This window comes from Bactrocera latifrons, unplaced genomic scaffold (assembly GCF_001853355.1).
Source record: "Bactrocera latifrons isolate USDA-ARS-PBARC rearing strain unplaced genomic scaffold, ASM185335v1 scaffold_167, whole genome shotgun sequence".
Classification (NCBI taxonomy): Eukaryota; Metazoa; Arthropoda; class Insecta; order Diptera; family Tephritidae; genus Bactrocera; species Bactrocera latifrons.
Genome location: NW_017535152.1, coordinates 386,183 through 392,182, shown reverse-complemented (window position 1 = coordinate 392,182; position 6,000 = coordinate 386,183). Strand labels below are relative to the sequence as shown.

General features: G+C 39.3%; 1 protein-coding gene across 1 annotated transcript in view; it reads right to left on the bottom strand.

Annotated features, from left to right (window-relative positions):
- LOC108966614 overlaps positions 1–6,000 on the bottom strand; it is a 37,534-nt gene that overhangs the window by 9,994 nt on the left and 21,540 nt on the right. The gene's annotated exons all lie outside the window — the stretch shown is intronic.

Below are 6,000 nucleotides of genomic sequence, written 5' to 3'. Positions count from 1 at the left end.
ATAATCCTTTCCTCCGACCCTGGACAATATATAAATTACTTCGATTTGATTGAATTTCAATTGTTAATGAAAACTTAAATTAAATTGCAGCCACATTGCGACACTGTATAACTGACCTGTGGGGTTCGCACACCACAGCGCTCTTGCACCATAAAAGTACACGYTTACCCTCATGGCAAACATCACCTGACACGTCCACATTTACCTTTGCCTGCTGCCATTCAAGTTTTTAACGCTAAAATTAAAATCATTTTAAAAGGTAGAGTTCAAGTGGTCAACACGAAAACTTGTGGCAACACGAAACACCTTCTTCACAACACCTGGCAAGGAGATGGGGAAATACAAAGAAAGGCTAGCAATGTTTTCTGTGTATTTCACTTTCGTGAAATTTCACAACATTTGCATTATACATATATAAATAAGTGTTGTTGGAAGTGCACCAAGCGGGTTATGTTCATAAAAGCCATCATCTTGATGTTGTCGACGTTGAGTTTCCCAACCCCCCTTTGTCATAGAAACTACTTTCGAATTTCCGTTTAAACAGACTTTTCCTTTTATGACTCAAGTGCGAACGCATTTTAGGGTTTTTTCTTTTCCTCTGCRCTCTTGAAGTGTATGAGTTGGTGTTTCTCAGGAAATTTTAATTTTCTTTAAACGCACTTAGTTGAGTAAAACGATTATTTGGAAAACAGTTTTGGGTCGTTAAAGAGCGACTCTTACTTTTATGCGTTTAAGTGAAAGGATATCTAATTGTTGATGCAAGAGAAAAGAGCATAGGTTTCCAAAAATAAACGAGTTCTGATTATTTGTCGTCTTCAAAATCAAATATGGAATTCTTAKTACGGACGATGTAATTTTGGAGCTAAATAAGGAATGTCTTCTCAGACATAAGACRAAGTCATGCAAACGCTTCACAACTAAAAGATTTTATACAAGAACTTGACTTGAATCTGATTGGTCAGTTTCTATGACAGTTAAATGCTATAGTGTGCCGATCTAAACAAGTTCTTTGGAGATTGTGCCYTTACCTTAAACAAATTGCTAAATTTTGTAAAGAGATCTCGTCAACTAAAAGAGTTGTCCATACAAGCACCGATATCGGCGGCTCCAACAAATGAGTAGCATCTTGGAGAGAAAAGGACTTGAGCAAAGTTTCAGATCGATATCTCATTAACTGACGGGTTTTAATCCGAGTGGAAGCGAGTTGGTTTTCCGAAGTCCTTTTGCCTTCTAACGCGCGACCTAGGTAACTCCAGTATGCACGGCAAGAACTGATGGGGAACCAGAACTTGTGCGATCCTACTGACCTAAATTGCATCGTTAGAGATTTTCCGAACTATTTGCACTTATCAAAGTCAATTTCGCTTCCATTGTAGGTGTTCCGACTATTTTGACCGACGCTCTTTGCCAAAACTGATGMGAAAAGAACCGTTAGAGGTTTTCCGAACTTTATTTGCACTTAACAAAGTCTATCGCGCCGCAATTGTATGTTTTTTGACTAGACACTCTATTTTGACGGGAGCCCCTTGGGAAAACTGTATGAAGAAATTCGAGGTGGAATAATCCTGTCACTTTCTCCTCTATTGCTTGGGTTTTGCTAAACCTACCGAAGTGATATTGTCRGCCTTAAAAACTTGGTAGTGAACTCAAATCAGTTTGTCGATCTATGAGGTGATGCATTTCAAGGAGTTTTTGGATAACATAAAGCAAAAATATCTATCCAAGTCAGATACATTGATTTTTTGAGATCAACCCTACGACCTGACCTAACTGAGGGGYTAGTTCACATATATACAGAYAGACGGTTRGAAGGACAGGTGACGMTCAGTYAGACAGATGGACGGTCATGGGTCTCCGACGTTTCCTTCTGAGTATTAGAAATATTCACGGCAAAATTAATATATTTCTGTCGTGAAAAGTTTATAAAGTCCTTGATTTGCTCAACTAACAGACAAACGTGACATGAAAAGAATACGGGCATATTAAAATTTAGTTGGAAGAATATAAAAACTCTATTAGGAAAGCTAGCAGTTCACTGTCAAATTGGCAGACATGCTAGGAGACTACAAACGTCATTTAATGACTTGTAGAAGCTATCASAGTCTTCTGTACGAAAGCAAATCTTTATATAGGAGAATGTCCAATTATCGTGGGATTGCAACTCATGAAGATGTCTTGGAGGTGGCACYGTCAGCACAGGGTAATTCAGAGAGGTGACAATAAAAATATTCGATTTCTAGTTCCCTCATTAACACAATGGGTCTGCTAAAGATCCAAGGACGTGTATTTAACAGGTCCAAGTGCGACGTTAAACAGCCGCTTCACCAGCGTACCTACATAAGGACTATTAGCAGGTGTCTTAAGAAATTATAGTACATCCCAGCGCTCGAACAAGTTCATCCAACACACCATAAAATAACAAGAAAAGGGAGTAGCTTCACCAAAGGCAAAACAAATATCGACGTGACGTCAGTACAAAATATTTCCACTATCAAGTTGATTCCATTTCGTTTTTATTAAACATTCAATTTCTCAATTGTACCAACTTTTCAACAAAGACTACCACAACCCACAATGTAACGCATGAAGGCTTTCCACTGCATTTATCCTATACGAGTATATAAATAAGTATATAGACCCAATAACCACATTTCTTATTCACACGCAATGTTAATTCTTCAAACCCCCAAACACGCACACACACTTACATACAAAAATGCCTGCCAATACCCTTGATTGCCGTATAAGAGTCCTTTCCTCCACCTAAAAAGCCCTGGACGCACTTAAAAGTCGGCTTTTATTTGAGTGCGCTCATTTTCCTTCATTTATTCATGTTTCTGGGTCAAACATTTATAATTTTTGACATAACCACAGCTATGACTCCACATGCACCGTGTTCATATTGCGCGTGAACGATTTCTATTGTTTTGTGTTAATTTCATTATATGCGTGATTTTGCGGTCAAGCGACCATTGGCATGCTGTGAACGTAGTCCTTACCCCGGCTATAGTCCTCCTTGCASCGGCTCTGAGTGCCGGCCTCCATCCGCGATTGAGTTTACTGTTATGSTAGGGTATTACTTTCAATGTGGCAGTGAGTGACAGTCCGTGTGGCATTTGAAAGTGACCKGTCAGCTGGCAAGGCAATTAATAAGCGGTTAAAGTTTTGTGTTTAATGTGGGTCAATTGAAATTGTGGGTAGCTTGATGGGCATGTCTATCAATATAACGGTAATATGAAACATTTCTTTGATATTTTAATCGCTTTGCCGCACATATCACGGGCTATTTCAGTTTCATGCATGATTTTCAATAAAACTACACTTTTTTTTTTTAATAGCTAGCGAGAGAAGGCTTAACTTTCCTCATTTTGTTAGAATTCGTAAAGTGGTGAATCGAACAAACAACTGGAACATACCAAATAGGCCGTATACTCAGCATAAACAGAGTTTATACTATTATACTTTATTTATTTCTTAACGTTCTCTTCTAACTGTATTGAACTGACCTGGATCACTTTTCTGTTGCTTTCACTTGAAAACTTTGGTACAAAAGAGCTTAGAACTTCGAATCGATTATCGCTTTTAACTCTCAAATAAATTAAATGATTATTTTATTCGACCTATGAGTTGACTGTTTAATTTTTTTCTTACCGTTTGCAATTCATAAAATATGCTTGGAAATATTCACCCAAAACACAGCTCAATATTTATAAACCCAGACTTATGGGATTACCGAGTAGGTGGAGGAGTAAGTTGTCAGGAACTCTCTATCAACTTCAGTTTCAGTTTTGACGGATGATCTTTGCTAAAACTGTATGGAGGAAGGCGAGGTGCAACCAATCTGTCCTCTAATGCTCGGCTTCTGCTAGACCCAGGTAGACATACCTTAAGAGAATATAGCGAAGTGGAATTGATATTGGCAGCCTTAATAAATTAGTGGTGAGCTCAAAATGGTTTATCAATTCTTGAGGGGAGGTTTTGGGTAATAGAAGGGAAAAATATCTATTCAAGTGAAATCTATAGAGTTTCTGCGATCAAGCCTACTATCTGGCCTGAGTGAGGGGGGGATTAGAAGGACAGATGTACGGACAGACAAACGGACTATTCTCATAGCAGGGTGGCGGTACTAGTCTTGAACTTACTAACCGTGCGCTCAGAGCTGGTTAGGGTATGCATAATCTCTTTATCAATTGCTGTGAGGTACTTTGTGAAAAGCCAAGGGAACGTCATCATAACCCTACTATCAGTGGAATGGGAACGTGTTGRGGTTGCCCTCTCTTGCTGTGTTCTAGCACTGGGTAGCCGAGGTTTGTGGGAGCTCGATCAGCRCTTGGCCACTATCGGTTCATGGACTGCCGTAATATCTTTTTGGCCCAAGAGCGATCGTAATGGATCCAATGAGATATGAGAAGGCTAACCTCTCCCTAGTTGTGGGAGTTCTAACTAACATTGCCCCAATTCGCATCTATTCTGCAAGGTTGGGGCGGAGTTCTCTTTTCTTGTCTTCACAAAAACTGCAGAGAGAAGCCTAAGTGTGATCTCTGGATCCGCCAACAAACCTAGCCTAACGTACCGAGCCCATTAATTAAAACATCCCTGTTGATTATTGTTCGAAAAGAACATCTTTCATATTTAGTCCAACAGTTTTTCAGTGCAGTACAAGCAATGTCGATCTAGTGAAGAAAGACCAAAAATAATTCTACAAACAAATATATGCAGACTTTTGCGGAAAACCTTTGTGAGCTTAATAGATAATCTGTTTGGATCTGAATACATTTCTAGAGATTTCCGATAGTTTTAGTCGAAACAATAAGCTACCGAAATCCATTTCAATATTTGGTCTTCTAAATTCAACATCCTTATCAGAGGTTATCCAAAGCTGTTAGAAATTTCTTCAACTGCATTTTGGATCATTGTGTCCGCTCACATACCGGCGATGGAATAAGGAGATCGAAGTTAGGGGGAAAGTTGGAGTGGGAGTCTTCTGTAATRAGTTAGCCGTCMATCTTAGCTTTAGGCTAMCGGACCACTGTRGAGTTTTTCTGGCAGAAGTGGCTGCTATTAAGGTGGCGGTAGACATATTGCCATGAAGTGCGGCCTCTTTAAGGGAGCTCAACCTTCACTCCGACAGCAGAGCAGAGCGACAGCAAGTAGTGTCTGCCCTGACTAGAAATTTTATCAAGTTACTTAGCAGGCGATGGACGACGATAGGCTCTTGTACGCCTGCAATATGCTTTTAGCCCATAGTCGAATTCAATAGAGCTTCTGAACTACTTGTACGTCATCAAAGTTCATCTTTCGCGCAATCGCAGGAGTTCTTACTAGACATTGTCGAACAGGCTTTCAAGTGGTAAGACTAAAAATCTGGATATACGCAAGTTGTCGCGGCTGTATGTAGAAAAACGTAAGTTGAAACATATCGGCAGTCTTACCTTCCGCGAACCAGGAGACATAGCARAAACTGGCATRAGCCGTCTCAACAAATTYTTKTGAGTCCCTCACAAAGCGCTGTCTCGCTGTAGGCGTTTTAGGTAACACAACAGAACGGCGTTCTAARCGCTAGTGACMTCTCTKTTAGAAACAATCTAATAAACTAACATAACCTAGCTGTTAGTTATTATTCATWAGCTAAGCTTTTCCACGGKKGGAWCAGAAAGACCACCRCTCCGTTGGAGARATCAGGTGGAGAAGGACCWGCAAGAAGCTTTCTGAAATCTTTAATGGTAGTCTAACTACTAAGCGCTCAAAATRTTTCTTGTCATTTAGAAACTTAACCACAAGGTCTAAATAGCATTAAGCAATTTCTTCAGTTTGTAAAATTTTAAATAATATCATCATTATATTATTTGCAAAATGATATAGTTTAAGTCTTTCCCAGCAGTTCAGTTAACTCATTAGTACATATTTAATWTTTTACACCATTTTCATTCAGTTATTGCCGCTATAAGCTTGATTAGCAGCAATTAAGAAGTGGAGTCTAAACGTGCATAAACATGAAGC